The following is a 20,399-nucleotide window of genomic DNA, read 5'->3' on the forward strand; positions in this document are numbered from 1 at the left end:
TAAAACCAACATATCAGTCCAAGAAAGCCGGTTAGACATTTTAGTATGTATACTCCTCGAAGAAAGAGACTTCGGCTCTAGAAGTCTGTTTTTAAACCATATTTCAAAGTTGTGTGTGATTTTCTACGATATACAGCGCTTGTAAATGGTAGAGGGTAAGAATGCTTTCTGAGCGATGTTCCTGTTACTCTGATTTCAGATTCTTATGAGATTTAGGTGCCACAGTGGTTAATAGTATGACATTACTGTTGATTATGGCAATGCTAGAAAATGGCCAGGTTTGGAAATGACTTTTTTAAAAATTTTCTAGGCACAGGTGAGTGTTCTCTGTTAATTAAAAACGTCGCCAGGGTTAACCGTCAAGTTAATACAGTTTAGCACGAGGAATCGGTGGGTAAACCACGCCTGTTGCCAGTGCCTCGTGTTGAAAGTTTGAAATGTGATCATACCCCAAGTGGGATATTTTTTATTTGAGTGGGGTTTGAGGATGTCGTAAGGAGGTTTGGTATTTCTGGAGGTTTTAATAGCACAAAGTGATGTATTTGACAGTTGAGTAAAACTTTCATACAATAGCCAAATGGTGATCCCATAATCGAATTGAAGTTTAGGTGGAACAGGAATCCTTCAATTAGGCGACAGATCTTGACTTGGGCTACTGACAACCATTAACAGCTGTGGTTTATTGCAAAAGGCTTTGGTAAATCTACATGGTAACTCTGCACGGACTATTACCTTGGAAATTTATTTTTTCCTGTACTTTTAGTGTTGCTGATGGAGGTGGTGGTGTTTATTGTTCATTTATTATTAACCTCACATCTACCCATCACATTGGGGACCCTTTGGGAACTTGGGGTTTTGGGTTGGGTGAAATTGCCGGGAGAAAGACCGGACTGCCATGATGATATGGAATGGTTCTGCGCATGTGCAAGTCATTAGAGAACCATATGTTCAAGAAGGGATTGGCTAAGGAAACCTATTATAAAAGGAACTATACTAACCTAACATGCCATAACTTAACCTAACCTAGTGAAGGAAACGCCATTTTTTACTAAAAGTTCCCGTATAACGCTGCATGCGCTCTACCATTCCAGGATGGACGGCATACAAAAACATGTCAGTTCTGAGGTTAATTACAGTTGACTGACAAAAAATAATGGGATATTCTTGATGAGCAACCAGAATACTTTAGAAACAGTCAGTTTCCAAGGTATTACCCCATGCGGAGTTGTACTATAGTTCTACCATCATTTGTTGTAGGGTTAATGTTAATACAGTAAACCCCTGTATTCGCATTCTCATGGTTCGCGGACTCACGCATTTGCGGGTTTCTCTGTGGAACATATTTAGCCATTTTTCGCAGAAAATTCGCCCATTTGCTGTATTTTTCACTGAGAAATATTCACTAATTACTGTATTTTCATATAATTTTCATGAATAAATGCACTTTGTGATAAAACTATTGAAATACTCGGGTATAAGCATTTTTACAGGGTTTTTCTTGGTTTAAGCAATCAAAATGGGCAGTTCTAAGTGTTTTTAGGGGAGTTTTAAGCATTCGTGGATTTTACCTATTTGGGGGGGGGACGCATCCCCTGTGATTACGGGGGGTTCACTGTAGCCCCTTTTTATGTGACTTTAATGTGTCGCTACATCTGAAATGTGGTCAGTAACAGAATTTATGTAAATGTCTTTCTTCTGGATGCTGGTAACTGAAAAAAAGTGAAATTAATGACCGGAATAAAATGCATAACCTACATATGAGAGTATTAGGCTTCCAAAATTAGTTCACCCAAGCTGGCAGGGCTCAGAAAACTCTGGCTGTTCTGGTGGCCAATGATTTTGCCCTAAGAGATTTCCAGCCAATTGGGCCATTTTCAAATATTTTCTTGTCATGGAGTCTTCCAGATGATATAGTTCCCTACTTTATATGTAGCTGAAGTTCCATGGTATTGCCAGTGTTTGTCTCATTTTATATTCACAGATTAAGAGGCTGTCTTCAAAGTCTTGTCGTTGACAGTGATGTAGGTCGATAATTTCATAAAGTCGTCGTTTAGTTTCCATTTTTGAAATGAATACTATTGTTTTAGGTTAAATCTTACTGGTACTGTAATTATGAAACCTGCAAATTCGAATTAATTTTGCTCTAGTTTGTGGTGGTGAATAAATGATTCATTTTGAAGTTTCAACCCATTCAGGCACTTTTAAAATTCTTAATGCCTACTAGCACCAAGTCTTATTTCAAAGGTTTATTATGAGGAAATATTTTCATCAATGAAGGGTGCGTTAAGAGGGTTTGTCTATGGATGGTGAACTAAGGTTAGATTCATTTTGAAACGTCACAGTTCTTTTTGCGAGTCCCAGTTTTGTTACTTAAAGATTTCCTTCTTTTAGAAGGTTAAAGATTTCCTTCTTTTAGAAGGTTAGGTTTGAAGGAAAAGGACTTAATGCAAGCCATGCGGTATTACTGTAAAGCTTTCTGTTAGACTTTTAATCAATCTTGGTGTTGTGTGAATTGCTTATGGCAAAAATCCTCCTTATCAAATGGATCACATAGGGTAGTATTTTATCTCAATTCAAACGTAGTTAATATGCAACGGTAAAACCTTGGTGCTTTGTCACTGCAGTTAGTCTTCAGGTTTTGAAGGTCTCGATATTTCAACTTGAACTATTGAAAAAGGAAATAAACAGTAAACAGTAAACTTATAAGCCAAGATGAAATGCAGGAATGTAATTTCCGTAAATGTAATATTTCTAGCATGGTAAAGATGGATCTGTGTCAAGTGTTTGCCTTGAAAACTTTAGCCGACCACTTTAAACTAAAAAGTAATTTGAATAAAGTACACCTCACAGTGAATGCATTAAGAGGAAAATGGTTTGCGCTATTCTTGGCTGACTGGTCCAATTTGCAAAACTGGTTAGTTTACTTTAGCCATGATGTAATTTGGTGTAATTTGAAACCATATGCTATTACTCATTATCAAGTGATTCATTGCTACTGGAACGAATTAAATATTGACATTTATTTGGCGTATAGTTTTAAAATTTTTCATTATGCAGGTCAGAATAAACTATGAGTTTAGAGTAGTGGTAATTTTAGTGTAAGGGAGCTTTGAAGGTACTGTAAAGTTACGGGATATTGATTTTCATCTTATATAACCCCCAGTACCAGACAAATTTTGTCTTGACAAGAGGTACCCATTTTCTAGAGAAACTTGCATTTATCTCTATCAGGTATTACGGAATTACGAAATTATTTTGTGACAATTTGAGGGCTGACAGAGTAACAGTTCTAATAAAAATTTACTTGAACGGTGGTATTTTAATGGCACAGTGTTAGACTAAAGCACAGGACATGTAGTGGGAATAAAGTATTCCTATCGGCCACAAATTTATCATTGCATTACTTTTTGTATTTGTAAATTGTCAAGAGTTTCTGCTTAAGGATTTGTAATAAAAGGGACCTTTGCAATTTGTAACAATATTGCTGGGAGTGTTGCAGCTAAGGGTATATTTTAATAACCAAATGTCACAATTTTCTGATTCATTCCGAATCTTGCCTCTCAAAGTATTCAGAAAGGTGTGATTTGTATCATTGTGACCACCATCAGAGTTTCATCTGACGGACAACATCGGAAGTCAGTTGACCAGAAAGCCATGTACATGTAGAGTGTATTGTCGTTTTAGGTGTGAACAAATGATTTCAATTTTTCTGCAGGTACGCTGAACCCTCTCAAGTAACTTGATCTTACAGTCTACTAACTATGGAGTGGGTTAACTATGGAATGGGAGACTGTTACGATGGCTGTAAAGTCTGTTGACGATGAAAAATGACCTTTGATAAATGTGTAAGTATACACGTAACTTGTCGACCCTCTTTTTGAGGGTATGAAACCTCTTGATTTTGGAAGAGTTTAAAAAAATATTCTGAGCAGAATTATATTCCACGGGTGTTATGTTTTTCTTTTGGTTGTAATAGTATTTATTAATGTAATAATGCTCTTAAAGTTTAGATACTGTACTACCATGTAATTTAGAACAATGAATAGTAAGATAAAGGCCAAAGATCTAAGCAGGTAGTGAGTTGGATTTATGTAACACTACTTTAGTAACACTCTAGTACATTTTGAATTATTGTCATTTTTAGTCAAGCTGGTACTGATCCTGTATTTTTTTTTTTTTTTCCAGGTTCATAAAATCGTCAACCTAACTCGGTACAGCATACTGTACGGTAATCTGCTGACCATGAAATGGCTCCACAGTCAACTGCCTGTGAATGGCAGCAACACCTTCACAGTCTGAAATGAAATGGCTCCACAGCCTGTTTTCTATGAAGAATGTCTCGCCCAAATGGCTCCTCTGGGTATGGAGAGTGGCTTTTGCTTGAAATTCCATGTAAGTAGTTGCAGAGTTATGAACGTTATGTTAAGAGCAGGATACAGTTTCAAGTACAGGATGTTGATATATAAGTTTTGAAAGAAAAATATAGACTCTAGAATGTAGCATATTTTTACAAGGCTGTTTCAGTGGTGACACTTTGACACACCTAATGTCTTAGTTCAGAATTTTAGTAACATTCACCTGCACGAGAATTCGGTCCCACTGGTATTTAAACTGGTGTAGCATAAGTATATTATATCGTCATAATGAGCCATAAATAGCTCTAATCTAAGGTTAAAGTACTTGTTCAATATTAGGTTGTTTTGCCTAAAAAGGTGGAGGTGGGGATACATGTGTAGCATACCCATTAGTTTTCTGACCACTGAAGACCTTGCAATGCTTTAGAGTTGGAATGTTTACTAAGAATTTTACATTTGTATGTTAGGAGCTATGTAGACCTGCTATGCCTTGCTTGCGAAGTTAAAGTATTTGATTGTATCTAGTGATGAGGCCATTATCTGTGACAGGTTTTTTTGCCACCTTGTAACTAGGACCTGCTTTTAGTACTATGGTGACTGGGGATAGAGGGATGACTGGCTTTTGTTTCCGTCAAAATAAAGTGAATTTGATATCAGTTTCATCTTGATAGACCATCTAAGTGGGAGTGCAATTTATTTGATCAAATCCATCTACATCTGTAGTTTATTGCTGTTGACTTCGATTTTTGTTTCCTTCCACTGATATTGGTTTGAAGTTCACCTGACCAGTTCGTATTGTTTACAAGCAATAACAATTCGAGGTTATCATAGCTTATGAGCTTTACCTGGTCATTGATGAGAACAGTCTCTTTATGAACACCTGTGCAGCTTGTCTGTAAACCATTCAGGAATACTAACTTCTACAAATTTGATCTGGTCATTCAGGCATTTTGCAAGCAGTATTTGTAATCACGTAGAGGTGTCCAATTTCACAATGTGACCATTGAGGGATATTTGACTTCATAAATTATGATTTCCACAAGCCCAATCAAGCTAGCTATATAAGTCACTTATTCATTTACTAAGTTTTAGTCTGGTCGATCAAGAGAAGTTTACAAACAAAAAGAGAATCAATCAGGCTCAAGTTTTATTTTTGGATTCAATTCAGTGTGCAAAGCAAGAAATTATTTAAACGTTGGTAGTAAGGTATATTAGATGTGGTCAGTAGTGGCAGTTATTGTATTTAGCAGTATGACTTAGTCAGTTTGTCCTCTGAAATATACTTGGCCAATTGGACTCTTGCAGCTCATTACTACTCAGTCAGGACACCCCTTGTAAGCTATCAGTGTTCCATGAGAAATGTTTAGTTTTTTAAACACAAATCAGCTAGTCAGATAGTCGCCCTTGGCAAACCTCGAAGAATTTATAATTGTTCTCAAGTTTGCTGATTATAGTCTGGCCAGTTGGGTATTTTGCAAACCATGAATGTAAAATCAGGATCAAGAAGTGCTTTTAAATTGATGTGGCCGTTATTGGCATCTGCTGACTAGCCTGGAGTCATTACATGCAAGCAGTGTTTTTTTATAAAAAAAAAAAAAAAAATTTGATATCGACCTCATAAGGTAAAATGCTACACTTCTCATTTTGTTTGCTTACTCAGGAATCACATTACTGTACTCGGAATTAGAAATTGTCAGAGTAGACTTTTTAATAGGGAAATTTGTAAGTTATTCCAGTGCAGAAACAATTGTACAAGTCAGTGATTGAGCTGTATAAGAAATGTTAAAATTTTTATGATCATATAAATGCTAGTTTTTTTTTAGTATAAAGTTTGGGATTGTGTATTACAATAGGTAATTCAAATAATTGAAATATGTGCAATGTTTTCATCCAAGTTTTCTTTTTCAGAAATGTAATTGGGACCTCTGGCTAATGAATGCACACATCTGAAAAAGGGACAGCTGTACTAAAATGCAGCGGTTCTCAAGAAAGCCTTTCAGGAGACCGATACACAGTTGAGATTGAGATGTCAGTCCCATTTCCTATATATCAAGTCGAGGACCTAGTAGTGTAAATCCCAAAGAAAAGTTTGGTAATATACATAACTGAAGTCACGGTCTGTATGACCCATCAGTGTTCAGCTTTAACTGTGGGAAAACTTCTGTCTTCTTAAGTACATCATTCTCTTCGAAGAACACGCATCAGTTTGGAGTGAGGAAAGTTTAACATCCCCAAGGTACCTACGTTAACATCATCAGAGTGCCGTCTCCAGTTGTGCTTGGGTGAATGGAAGCAGTATGTGTACCCAAGTTTTCTTAGCAACAACCTTTGGCATTTTAAGTATTCAAGTGGCCTTATTTACTCTGATAATAAGTTACAGAAGAACTTTCTTCAGCAGTGACAAATCAGACTCCTCAATCTGAAGTACCACAAGGCTGAGAGCCTTCTCCATCACAGTGGTTATGTAATATAGACCATGGCTGTAAATGGAAGGTTTTACAGCAAGTCCCATCTAATAGAAGACTACATCAGCCTAGTTGCTCTCTGCTGACAATATTCTCTCCCATCTCCTTGGGTCACAAAAAAAATTCTGAAGTCTTTCTTTGAAGCTGTAAGATTCAAATAAAGAAGTATAACTATACTAAATAATTTATTCCTCCATTTTCAACAATGTTTATATAACATCATTAGTCCTGGAATACCATCGTGTCCTTGATTGACCTTATCACCCAAATGGTTCCTGAGGATCAGGTAAAATTGGAAAGAACCAGACTCCTCTTCAGTAATGAAGAAGAACCCAGTTAATGTACAGACTTTGACTCCATTAGGTTCAGAGAGTTAGCTTTCAAGTCTGTTTGCCGAGAAGTCAATTCAATCTGACAACAGCAAGAGATTCCCCTTGTCCTGACATGTACTGATTTCTGTCCAACGTAACTTACGTAATGGTGGATAGTCAATGCAGCTATGATGGACCAGTGCAAATGGCAACTTTACACCACTTCATGGAGTGTTTAAAACTGTTACATATGAAAAATCAAAGAATTAATTGCTTTCACTTTTCTCTCTCGTTTGGTACTTTCAAAAAGTTAGTATTTCTATGTCTGTGATGTGATTACACTTGAAAGATACACTTCATTTGTCTGTCTCTCAAATTTGGTGGGGTCTAAACAGGTCCTATGACCCATGTTCCACCAAACCTGAGAGAAAGACTATGATCAGAATCTTACAAGGTGTAATCAAACCAGATAAGACAGGCAGAAATATTAACTTTTCAAGGTTCTTTCCAACAACAGAGAAATAATAAAAAAGCTACCCCCTTAGATTCTTCACATGAGACTGTGGATAATCCCTCTATGCAGTGGTGTAAAGTTGCCTTTTGCAATGGTACATCACAGCCACAGTGACTCTCCACCATTAAGCAAAACTTATGTTGAACAAAAATCTGTATATGCTGAATCATTCCTTTCTTTTGCTACTGTTAGACTGACTTGACTTCTCAACAAACTGACGAAGGAAACACAGACTTGAAAGCTAAGTCTCAGGGCTTAACTGAGTCAATGTCTGCAGCTGCTCACAAACTTGGGTTTTGCTTCATTAGTATGAAGAGTCTGTGGTTCTTTCCAGTCTTAGCAAAATCTTCAGTAAACATTTGGGCTTTGTTCTTTCTGGTATTAGCCAATCTTCAGAAATCAGTTCAGCTTCGTTCTTTCCAGTCTTGGTCAATCTTCAAAAATCAGTTGGGTGAAGAAGCCCATCAGGAAAGCTATGTGACAATGGTGAATCTTGGTCTTGCTATCATCTGGACCACTAATTCCCTGCAACATAGTTAAATTAATTAACATACAGCTTCAAGCACTCAAAAACACTGCAGAAAAAATGACATCCTATAAAAAAAAAACTCAAAATAACGACTGAATATGTAGTGTGTTTTAAGCCCTATTAAACCTTGAGAGAGAGAGAGACAGGGAGAGCTGCATTACATAAGATGGACAAAGTGACCTTGGGTATTAAATGAGAGAGAGAGAGAGGGGGGGGGGGAATTGGAATATAGAAAAAATTAGGCCAAAGACCAAGCACTGTGACCTAAATTAGGCCAAAGACCAAGCACTGTGACCTATAAGGTCATTTGGTGCTGAAAGAGAAATGGACTGTTAAACCTAATGAAGAAAAGAGAGCTGTGATTATGTAAACTGCTTTGTATTAAACCTAACAATGAGCTGAGCATCAAAACCAGAGAGTGCATGCTCTGTTAAACCTGAGAAAGAGAAGGGGCTATATTAAACCTGAGAGAGCAAGCTGTGTCTAACATGCGAGAGGGACCTGTATTAAACCTGAGAGTGAGTGTATCAAACCTAAGTGAGAAAAAGAGTTGTATGCAAAACCTGAAAGAAACTGGTTTCTGTGATGAAGAACAAATCCAACCCTAAAACAAACTACTGTGGTCTATTAGAAACTGACTTGACATATAAATGTCACGGAAGTAAATATATCACAGTACTTTGCAATTTGGAATGCTCTGTTTCTCATTACACTAAGTACAAAAATTAAATACAATAACAAAAAAATTTACTGCAAGTTCAGCCTAGGGAGGAAAATGTTTTACCAATTTTTGTTACAGGAACTACTGTAATTTCCAGTTGTCAAAGCTATCATCCAAAGTTACAATAAATACCAAATCACCTTTTCTTCATATATATGGCTAAGCAAAAATCATTATGATTCTATTGAATGTTGCACTGCATTTTCTCATGTAAGATGACCACAAAATTTGTCAAGTGACAATGCAGGCCCTGTTTACCGTACAAATGTCTAATAATAAAGGTTTTATGTATTACTTTACAAAAAAGAAGTTGCAGAAAAAAGTGGAAAATAACATAAGATCTCAAAATACAGATGGTTAGGACACATGCTGGGAAGTATGAAAAGAGAAATCATACCATGCCTAACACCACAAAAGATCAATCTTTTAATGATGAACTTTCCTTCAACCACATTTTTTCATAACTTCTGAATTTGGTGAACCAAATAAAATCCTTTGTCAATAGTAAAACAACTTCAGTTACGCTAAGGGCTTAAAGGGTCTTCATGTATGTGATGGCTGGACCAAAGCAGTCTGGGTTCAAGGGCTTCTTGTCTAAGAACAGCTTGGCAAAAACCAATTCCAACATCCTCCATGATATCAGTAACCTATAAAAGAGAAAATGGTTGATTAAGTAATCACATTTGCGTTATATGACTATTATACAAATAAAGAATGGTGATTTATGTCTGAAGAGAGAAAATTACATCTTAACTGAAGAAATTATAAAAAATTTACCTTATAACTATGAATTATTTGCAAATATATATTAAACAAAATGCAATGCCATAGTTTTACTTTTAAAGACAACTAATAAAATTAGAAAAAAGCACAAAATAAAATTGCTGCATCAGTAACAATGTTCTTTGACCCAAAAATTTTGTGAAATTGGTTCCTAATGCAAAATTGGGCTAAAACAAATTTTCTCAATAGATTTTGCCTACTGTGTGCCTTGCATGGTGCATTCCAGATGGAACTAAGCTGCTCTGCTTTCTGTTCCCTTCAGTCATTTCCCACCCAGTTGTCCACCTACTCACAAAATTCTTTTTCCAATTCCTACTTATCAGACAAGTATATGGGTCCACAAATACCTTCTGAAGATCAAAATCAGTGAAAAAAATTTACCAAAGATTTAAGATCCCTAAGCTACAGGTCACCTAAAAGGACCACCACCACAGCATTTGAAGTGACACAGTTGTCCCAATATTTGTGCATCATCTACAAAACTGCAGCAAGTGGCTGAGTCAATCTTTGTTTATGGTTTACCAAGTCATTTGACTGCTCACTGCTTTTGTTAGGTTTCACAGATTAAATTCAAATCTATTGCCTTCATATTACAGCAATTTTCAACCATGATAGTTATCAAAGCATTTTAGGAAGTGCTCAAAAATGTCAAAAACAGAATATATCAAAATACTATACAGAAATTTAGCATTAACATGAGCAATTCCAAATACAGAATGAAAAAAAGTCTGGCAATTTTATTCAATACCATCTGAACTTAAAAAATCAATGATTCAGCTTTATTCTTGGGCATTGATAAATTTTCCCTGTCTTCTTAAAACACTGCACCTGGAATATACATAGACTGCTTTAAGTGAATGGACAGTTATTTAAGGCAACTGGCTCAGCACACTAAGTTAAAACTATGACGCCTGTGATAAAATAATCTCACGTTTCCAACAAATGGATTATTTTTATTATCGTCTAGAATGTTAACACCTGGAGCTTGGTTAGGGAGGAGGGGGAGGGCGAGTTGTTCCAAACCACGTCTGTGGTAAATAATATAATGACTGCCCATAGGTATAGCAATATTTTATTTTTTATCATTCACAGTAAATTTATCAATATTGTAGTATCCTGGTTACAGTGCCATTTTGAAGGTGATTAGTTGTTCATAACTGCAGTACTGGATACGAAAAAATGTAGAACAAGAAAAATAGAAGGTCAAAATGATGAATTGAAGTTAACCAAAAATTTTCTAAGGGTGACATTTCATATCCCTGGAACCTCAACTTCTGGAAATATAAAAATGCCAACTAGCATTACTGACACCTCAAGAGAATTAATTCACTCACTACATCATTTCTAGATTCCCAAATCTTGGTTAAAAGATTTCATATCTGAGTGGTAACAATTGGTGCGAAGATAAAATTTAAGACATTTGACATTAAGATTGGGAAGACAACAGACAAATGAAAAGTTATTGGCAGAAAGCCATAGCTGGACATTAAGATTGGGACGACAACAGACAAATGAAAAGTTATTGGCAGAAAGCCATGCAGCTATGGGCTGACAGGATGCTAAAGTCTTCACTGCCATTTATAGTTAGACGCAAAAGGCACCTACAAGTACATAGTAGGCCCTCATGGGGGGTCACTGACGGAAAACACCTGGTGTCTTCATATGTTTAAAAGTGAAATTTAAACTTACATTCAGCAAAAGCAGACATCCATACAACTGAAATCACTGGGGAAATGGTTGTGGAGCAGAATACCTTGCCTGACAGCCTTGAAGCAAGCATGATTTCTCGTTATTCATGTCCTGAAAATATTTATACATGCTGTACTACAATTTCATAGTGACAAAAGAAAGGTCGATGCTAAAAATAATTACTGTATTGAGTCATGGAGTCTGGAAAGACTATATCAGCAAATTAGTTATGCAACAACTGAATCTACTAAATATTCAATACAGTGCTCTATTATCGACTTATCATTAACCAGTACAGTACTAAATTCTTGAATGATTTTACGTAAGTACTAATAGCCTGAATCATAGTAACATTACTTCATAAGCTTCAAACCCAATGCGTTATTTGTTTTCTTCAAATCCATAACATACTGTCAAGATTCAACTTACATTCTGCAGTAGCAAATACCAGCTGGAACACCGGACAAAAACCCATGGCTCCATCCAATTGTAAGAACGGTAAAAACATTCCTCACATGCTGATGTCTGAAAAGGAAATGAAGATCTTGAAAATTTCAAAATTAAATCCTGAAATGTTCAAAATTATTTCACGCAATTTCTAATATATAAATTACCTTAGCATTTTTTTTACTAATACAAAGTGAAAAGTCTAATTTGAAAAAGCTAAACTAGTGCCAGCAGCTGCACAGAAACGCCTCATCCCTCAATGTGTGGTTTACCTTTCTCTTATTAAAACCTCCAAATGCCTGTCTCACCTAAGAAAGGGATTTTATACAGGATGCAAGTTTGTAAAATAAATATTAAAACTTTTTTATTTGAAATAAGTTTCTATATGAAGTAAGCCTGTTCATTTTACACAAGAATTAATGGTAACACGTTTTAACATTCTGGGAGAGATATTTTACATTTTTCCTTTGGGATGTTATGGTTTTCACCGGAAAGCATTTCTGAAATAGAGTACAGTGTTAGGAAATTGAGAAACTGATAGGGCCCTTCAGTTATTACAAAATACGTTATCATATACAGTATTCAAATTTTGGAATAGCTCTATGATTTAGTGATGAAAACCATGTAACAATTCCTAACATATCCTTTAAGAATACACAAAACATCTTGCCACTTGTCTTCTTGTGGTTCTGCCACTTGTTTTTCTCTGGGTTCTACAGTATTCAAGTGTTAACACCATTTACTCTTAGAACATCAAGAAATCATTGTGGTTACAAAAATAGTCATACAAATACTGGTACTTTTTGTGCTTAACATGTTAAGTTTCTGGATGCATGGCATCCTTCCTGATGTGATGTATTTTAAGTTCACTCTTTATTCATGACTATATTTCAAAATTATGGCACAAGACCAAAATATTCTTGGAATGGATTGGAATATAAAATTTAGGCCAAAGGGCAAGTGCTGGGACCTATGAGGTCACTATTTGCTGAAAGGGAAATTGAGAGTAAACAGGTTTAAAAGGTGTAACAGTGAAAAAACCTAGCAGTTACACTATGAAACATTTGTTAGGATAGGGTGGAAAGTAAGATGAAAGATAGAGAATATGAATGAAGGTGCAGTACAAGGAAGGAAAGGGTTGCAGACAGGGGCTGAGGAGATGCTGCAAAACACCTTAAGTAATGCCTATAGTGCAATGTGTGAGGTGCACTAACGGCACTATCCCCTTACAGGGGGGATGGAGAGAATGCACAAAGCACAAATTCACACAGAAGTATGACAGCTGGTCTAGGGTATGATCATGAATCTTGATTCGGCATGGGTACACAACACCCACTGGACCCTGGTCCTCTGGGAGGGGAAACAGCACTCACTAATCTCTTGGTATTATTCTATCTTTACTGTATACCACAACTTGGTACTGGAGTTTTTACACTGGGCTCGTAAGTCTCCTTTATGTATATGCTTGATAGGCCATTCCCATGAGAACCGTTAATCAGCTCAGTGGTCTGGTTAAACTATTTTAATAAGATATATGCTTGATAAGAAAATCATACAAAAATCTAAGGGAAATTTACTGTTACCAATATATTTACCGTCTTCTGTTTGTCTTACATTCATTCCCATCAGGCTGGTACTAAACAAGGCACTCATGCGAGTGGTAATGGTATTAAAAGTAAACAAGTAAAAAATACGCCAAAGTTTCTTCGGTGCAATAGAGTTTTCTGTACACCGTGTAATGCTGTATGAGCTGCGGCCCATGAAACTTTCAGCCACAGCCAGGTGGTGGTTTGTACTATAGCGTTACCTTAAATAAAATAAAAACTACTGAGGCTAGAGGGTTGCAATTTGGTATGTTTGATGATTGGAGGGTGGATGATCAACATACCAATTTGCAGCCCTCTCTAGCCTCAGTAGTTTTTAAGATCTGAGGGCAGACAGAAAAAGTGAGGACAGACAGACAAAGCCATCTCAATAGTTTTCTTTTACAGAAAACTAAAACTGACCAATTTCCTCATATGCCACTGCAATCAATGCTCTCCTCTGCCACTCGCCTTTGTGTGGCAATGACCTTAACATCCTAATCGCCCTCAACATCCTCCATTTACCCAGTTTGGCCCAGCTATCAATGCCTTCAACATTATCCAACCCACCCCTCCTACATGGCACAGTTACCAGTCCACAGCATCCTACCCCAGAAAACTGAGACACCAGATAAGCCCACCTCCAAGCCACTTTGGGGCTGATCAGGATAGTTGCCATTAAGCTGGACACAAATTTAGGGAACTGTAATATGGTTGTCAATGCCAGCCTCCTGTTCTTCTATAGTGAAAACACTAATTGTGTTGTACATTGTGGTGTACATTATCTTTACACCACATACTTATAATAAATACTAGATTTAAGGTATGGGGCCTGGGCAAATGGGAAACAATTAGGCTTGGGCTATATAGGAAAAATAAGAACTTTAAGCAATTCATAAACATACAGCTACAAAACTGAATGTAAATTATGAGGATTTTCTATCAAAAACTGAACTTCTCAAGCGTACAGCATCTAGAAACATACTAAATGATTACCAGATTGAAACACTGGTAAAGAGTGCTATATTAGTATATTTTCAGAACAGTTAATCCTTTTTGACATCTGGCTCTTGTTCTTTATTCACAAAATGTCTGTTTTGGTATAATTACAATAATCCCTCAATTATTTGCATGTCCCCAGTCTGCACCTTTCTCATGCTGCCATGCATCCATCCAAAATAGCACTACATGGCACGCATGAATAAAAGCACACAGGTATGAGTGAATGTGCAGCAGTAAAGACTGAACTGTTGGGATGGAATAGCAACCAATACCTCAGCTCAACCAGGCAAACTAGTTGAGCAATGTATGTATACTAAATGCCTCAACAAGGATGTGCTTTGACTATCTTATTGGTGAGGAGGAGGGGGAAAGAGGGGACAATGAAGTATTTTGGGTGTGGGAACACTGAATTGACGCCCTGTCCCTGTGGCTTGTTCTGTCCACTTGAATCACCAACTTCAGCCCTGTACATATTTTCTCAGTGTTCTATGATAAATTGTACACTTAAGTGATATAACTACTGTATGTGCTCTACACAGAATACTGACTTCAGTGGCGTCATTTCAGATTTTTTTCTTGTGGGGGAGGCAAAGGTATAGAACTCATGATATGGGTGGTGTGGCAAGTGAAGCGAGCCCTATCAGCTAGGGATAGGGGGGTGCTGTAAGCCCCAAAAGAAATTGTTTGGAAATTTGTGTGCATTTTGGAGCATTCTGAAGCCATATAAGAGCTGTATTGAGTTAATAAAGCAGCAAGCTGGTGTGCCACACCCACCCATGTTGTTGTTGTTGTTATTATTATTATTATATTATTATTTCAAAGACTAGGGAGCAAACCAAGTCTTGGGGGGGGGGCCCCACCCATGTCTTGAGGGGGTGAGTACCCCAAGCCCCCCACCCCCAAATGACACCCCTGACTGACTTGTGAACATGTAAATAACAGGGAACTCTATATTTATATAGTGCTTAAGAGTAATGCTTATTTAACCTGACACTACAAAATTTAAGATAGTATACTTTCATAGACGGCCATCGTTATGGTGGGATTGGGGTAACATGGAGGTAGCACTGCCTGGTCATAATCAAACCCCTCTTGGATGAATTGGTGCAAATTATCAAGTGGCTACTGTATATGAGACAAGGGGATGGTTGACAGCAGGCAATCACTGCAACTGCACATCAGCACATTCAGTTTTAGTGCCAATTATACTAACATTTGTTACTTTAATGCAATAATCCAGATTACCACTTCAATGAGATGTGACAAAACCAAACCCTTGAGATTAAACAGATATGAAAATGACAAGCAATAATCCAGATTACCACTTCAAGGAGAGATGACAAAACCAAACCCTTGATATTAAACAGGTATGAAAATGATAAACAATTTCCATTCATCATCAGCCCTAAAATCTGCATTTTTTTTTTTTGAGCAAGACTAAGGTAAAGTATGGTTCAGAATGTTTTGCGGCAAGTTATGTTGGGTAAGGTTAGGCTAGTAAATATATACTGTCAGGAACAGGTTTTAACAAAACCAGCCTAGTCCTGGATCCAGTTTCTCTTAATTACTGATAACCCTCATCAATTCCTTTATACGATATACAAACTTTCAAAGGTTCAGACCATTTTTGAATCATTTCTATTGGAATTTCATACTTTCAGTTCAGAGGTCATCCATCCTTGCCAAGAAAATGATGGTTTTCTGCATAAATATTTGCGTGTGCATGTTCGATAATTTAACTGAAATTGTTGCAAATTGGCAAGACTGAAAATACAGAGAACTGTAGGCTATACCGTCCCTGTGTTGTCCAGTTTTATATTTGATAAATTTTTAGATTTTCATAAAAGTCTGGTTAAGAAATTTCAAACCCCTGTCACAAACAAGGTTATTAATAACTTAACCTAATTTAGGTTGCCTGGCTTTAACTGAAAGGTAAAATTCAAGCCTACCCCTGTACCCCTCTGGTTTGGTACCTACCATTTTATGTGCAAAATGGTTGCCTTGTCAAGTACCATCCCCTGGGGATTGAACTTGAAAACAAATGCTTGTAAATATCAAACACAAACAAAAACAAATAAAAAAACTAATTATTCCGGTCAGCCATTGGCAGGACCCAAGCCGCAGTAGTTGAATTCAGTTTTACCATGACCTAAAAAACGGATCTGTGAATTACTTTTATTTTGCACTTTCCTTTCACCTTACTTTGTAACTTGCTCAACACTTTATACCACTCTTAATAGGCCACTCGAGTTCCCCTATCAACTAACATTTACTCAGGTTAGGCTACTCGCTGAGTTAGAACTAAGTAGCAGTTCCCGGCGGCGATTTCCTTCTAACTTAACCTTTTCTACAGTTTTTTGTTTCTTAATTATGGATTTACCTACCATTTAACCTTCAATTTTTGTCGCACGATTGTAATTAACATCAGAACTTTATCCAACAAATTAGGGGACCCGATGGGGTATATACGTTCGGGAAAGCGGGATTTGCTCCCCCGCTTGTTCCTATCCTACAATTTAGGGAACCCCTGGGAAAAGCGGGGTTATGAGTGGGTGAGAAGGCGACCAAATTTTACTGTATACGACATTACAAAGGCGAAAAACCCTTACACAAACACAGGAGGAACAAGAACAAGACGACAAAGGTAGAGCCGTTACAAAGACACACACTATCATTACTACTACTATTTCGAATGCTGCCACGCATGCGCTCTTACAGGGGAGCTTTTGGTACACAGGCCGACTCCTTACGGAGGAAAAGGGGGCTGGGGGTCCGAAGCCTATAAATACTTATCCAACCAATCACGTCACACCGTTAACTCTACATTGAGGAAAACGGGGTTCGGATTCAGACTCCGAGTTACTTATATTTTTTATTTTCGTTTTTATAAAATACTTTTCTTTCTGCTTACCTTCGCTTTGAGTTCCTTATTCACAATTATTACTGCTCCTGTACATTAAAGCGTTCCATCCAATTTACGTTTACGGCATTACAATAATTGAGGATAGGCCTCAAAGAATGGGGATGCACCCTAGAGGAACTGTGAGGAAACGAGGGGTTTCAGGAGGAATTGAGAAGTTTCTCTCGCCATCGGAGAGGGTAGGGTGGGTATTCATACGCGAATACGCGATCCTCACAGGTTAGACCATCGTCTTTCCAACCATTGTCTTTCCACCTGTTGCACCCATCTGTGTTGGAACGATTCATAACTCCTCCGTCAACTATAACAGTTTCTGTTAGCCTACTTTAACTTTGTTCTGTTTAATTAATTTAGGTTTTCTTTAAAGGGGGGGGTCCAAGGGGCCAAGCCCCCCCGGACAGGTAACGCGCCTTACTAGGTTAGGTTGGTTCAGTTACTGTAAAAACCTAAAATTTATGTTTTGAGCATTGGGGTGGTTCAGGAGGGGCGAAGCCCCCCGGCCAGGTAAAACGGCCTACTAGATTCGGTTAGTCTAGTTGCTGTAACATCCCAAAATTTGTGTTTTAAGCCGAAGGGGTTCAGAGGGGCGAAGCCTTCCCGAGCCAGGTACGGAGGCCTACTCAGGGGCGTCACTTAAGCGGGCTGGGGGGAACTGCCCCCAAACCTCAACTTGACCTCCTCACCCCACCAAGCCCCAAGAAGTAACAGCAGCTGGTTTTCCATTATTCCTACCGAAATTCAAATGTGTCATCACATTAAGTTATATCTGTCTATCGATCTATTTTATGTGCTTCAAAAAGCACATAAAATAGCTCAAAGTCAAACAACCCCCAGGTGATTAGGCTCGCTTCGCTCGCCAAACCGCCTTCGCCCCCCCCTTTCAAAAATCTGAAATGACTGCCATGGGCCTACTAGGTTAGGTTGGGTGGGTTTGGTTAGTATAATAACCTGCATTTTACTCGTTCTATAAATACCCTCATTTCATTATCGCTCTTGTACGGGTTACCGCTCGGAAAGTCGCCTACTTAATCCGCAATTTCTTACACAAACCCCTTTCCCGTCTTGTCACGTTGACGTCATTTACCCCCAAACCCCCTTCTCTCAACCCACCACTAGCTCTACTCCGACATAGGACTGCGTTTTAATAATTTGGAAAACTGCGTAGTCCGTATTTCGTTTTAGTACGCCGACACCGGGCTGATTCCTTGGCGTAAACTTAACGCTCCTTTGAACCTATAACACGCCACTCTTTGGCCGTTACCTGCGAGAAACTTATGTCAAATGCCAGGAAATTAACGTATGTTACTATAGAAATTACATGCTAATTCAGCTGCGTCAAGATCATGTCCTTACATAAAAAAAACCAGTTTTAGCCCCCGGTGCGGTGGGGTAGTGAGTGCAAGCTAGATATTCAGTAGATAGCATTCTGCTCCCACAGAAGCTGGCTGGAAGTCCTTAAGGTAAGTCTGTATATTGGGGCTTGGTTTCTTAGTGTATGGAATTGTAGTTTTTTCAGATTATTTTATGAGTTCGGACCTCCTGCGGACTCATTGGTGAAGTGGGTTTTTAGTTTTCCCTATACTTTTAGGACTGTTGGTAAAGGAGATGACGTTTTAATTTTTGCCGGCTTTTGTTCCTAATGCTTCTACATACCTCCCCCCCCACTGCTCTGTTTCTTCAGTGCCAGTACGTTTTGACTCTGCGCAAAACCTTCTGCCTCCCCACTGCCGCTTCTCACGTTCTCCAGCACTTGGGGAGAGACATGAGGAACTCTCCCCTCTCTTCCCCGGCGTTTCCTCCCCCAGCAACGAATGGCTCCCTGGCGTTTTACGCTTCCGGAGTACTCTTCCACAATGAAAATATCCGCTTTGTGCGTTTTCGCTCCCACCCAAAACGCCGAATTCCCAGTCAGTCACCCTTTACTGTTTGGTTGAGTTAGAGGCAAATCACACTTGGCCGGGTAAAAACAGGCGCGGAGTTAATACCAACCTCCGACTAAGTGTATTATTTTATTCCTGAACAAGTTTACAGATAAACACCACTTTTAACCAACTTTCGGACTAAGTGCAATACTTTATCCCTGAACAAGTTTACAGATGGATAAACAACACTTTTAACCTAAGTATTATCTAAATAACAGAATAATTACGATTCGAGGTGGGGCTTAGGCCTACCATTCAGACAACAACGTAACCGTCACATTAAAGTCAACACAACGATGACAAATATCAAATGGCAGGGAGTATGCACGTCCTCCTCTCTCTCTGTCCTGTTTCCAATAACGGCAGTTTTAACCTCGATATTATTATCAAAATACTAGAACCAACTACCATCTGAGGCGGGACTTACCCCGAGAAAATGGTTGACAACGTAACAGTCAAGCAACGTCCACAGATGTTCGATGACAAATGTCAAATGAAAGGAATTACCAATTTACCAAACAAGGGTCCAAGGCCCTCTGTTTCGTGGTTCCAATAATGTCAAACCATATATGGTCTGAAAATGATGTATTTGTCGCTCTCAGCTAAATTCAGTGAGATAAATAAAAACTGCAAGTAAAATTTTATTTGTAATATAGTTTAAAATACGTCGATTAACGTAAATTTTCAATTTTCACACCATTCAAATGATGGAAGGTTTTCAGAAAAGAAAATCCCGAAATGATAGTCCTAAATTTGCAATAAAACGCGAGGTGATATATCATTTTAAAGTAGATAATAGCTTGTATACTAAGTATATATTTATTATTTTATTCATGAATAATCAATGTTATCCTAGGTTCTCAAGAAATAAATTAACAAATAAAATAATATCTAGCAACTTTCAAGCAATTTTTAACGTAGATTTAGGACTATTGTTATTATTCTTGATATACATTATAAAAAAATAAAGTATACTATAAAATAGTAAAAAATTATAATTTGTTTACTTATTTAAAATATTTTATGGATAACTATGCCGTTTTTGGTGTGAAAAGAGTAATTTAATAGTTATTTTGACACACATTATCTGGTAAAAATGATTGCTTACGACTTTAGTTAAAGGCAACTTGTTTTACCTCCTTCAGTGTCAGAAACGAA

The 20,399-nt window shown here is 37.7% G+C and overlaps 3 long non-coding RNA genes across 12 annotated transcripts in view; 2 read left to right on the forward strand and 1 right to left on the reverse strand.

Moving 5' to 3' along the window:
- Positions 1-6,994, forward strand: LOC136850813 (uncharacterized). Its single transcript, XR_010856765.1, has 4 exons — positions 1-155; positions 3,716-3,845; positions 4,186-4,392; positions 6,264-6,994. It is a non-coding gene; the product is annotated as an uncharacterized lncRNA (long non-coding RNA).
- The window catches only part of LOC136850639 (uncharacterized), a 22,369-nt gene continuing 8,958 nt past the window's right edge, over positions 6,989-20,399 (reverse strand). The window contains exons 1-5 of one of the 10 annotated variants that reach the window (XR_010856688.1): positions 19,669-19,793; positions 11,797-11,892; positions 11,368-11,478; positions 9,293-9,542; positions 6,989-8,170 (exon numbers count right to left, since the gene is read on the reverse strand). This is a non-coding gene — a long non-coding RNA (uncharacterized lncRNA). Of the gene's footprint in view, positions 8,171-9,292; positions 9,543-11,367; positions 11,479-11,796; positions 11,893-16,376; positions 17,122-19,493; positions 19,794-20,399 lie in introns of those variants that run through there. The other 9 variants (XR_010856722.1, XR_010856672.1, XR_010856684.1 and 6 more) reach the window with 9 other exon arrangements.
- The window catches only part of LOC136850870 (uncharacterized), a 10,972-nt gene continuing 9,009 nt past the window's right edge, over positions 18,437-20,399 (forward strand). The window contains exon 1 of the long non-coding RNA XR_010856782.1: positions 18,437-18,779. This is a non-coding gene — a long non-coding RNA (uncharacterized lncRNA). The remainder of the gene's footprint in view (positions 18,780-20,399) is intronic.

The sequence above is a fragment of the Macrobrachium rosenbergii genome, chromosome 1, assembly GCF_040412425.1.
Source record: "Macrobrachium rosenbergii isolate ZJJX-2024 chromosome 1, ASM4041242v1, whole genome shotgun sequence".
Lineage (NCBI taxonomy): Eukaryota > Metazoa > Arthropoda > Malacostraca > Decapoda > Palaemonidae > Macrobrachium > Macrobrachium rosenbergii.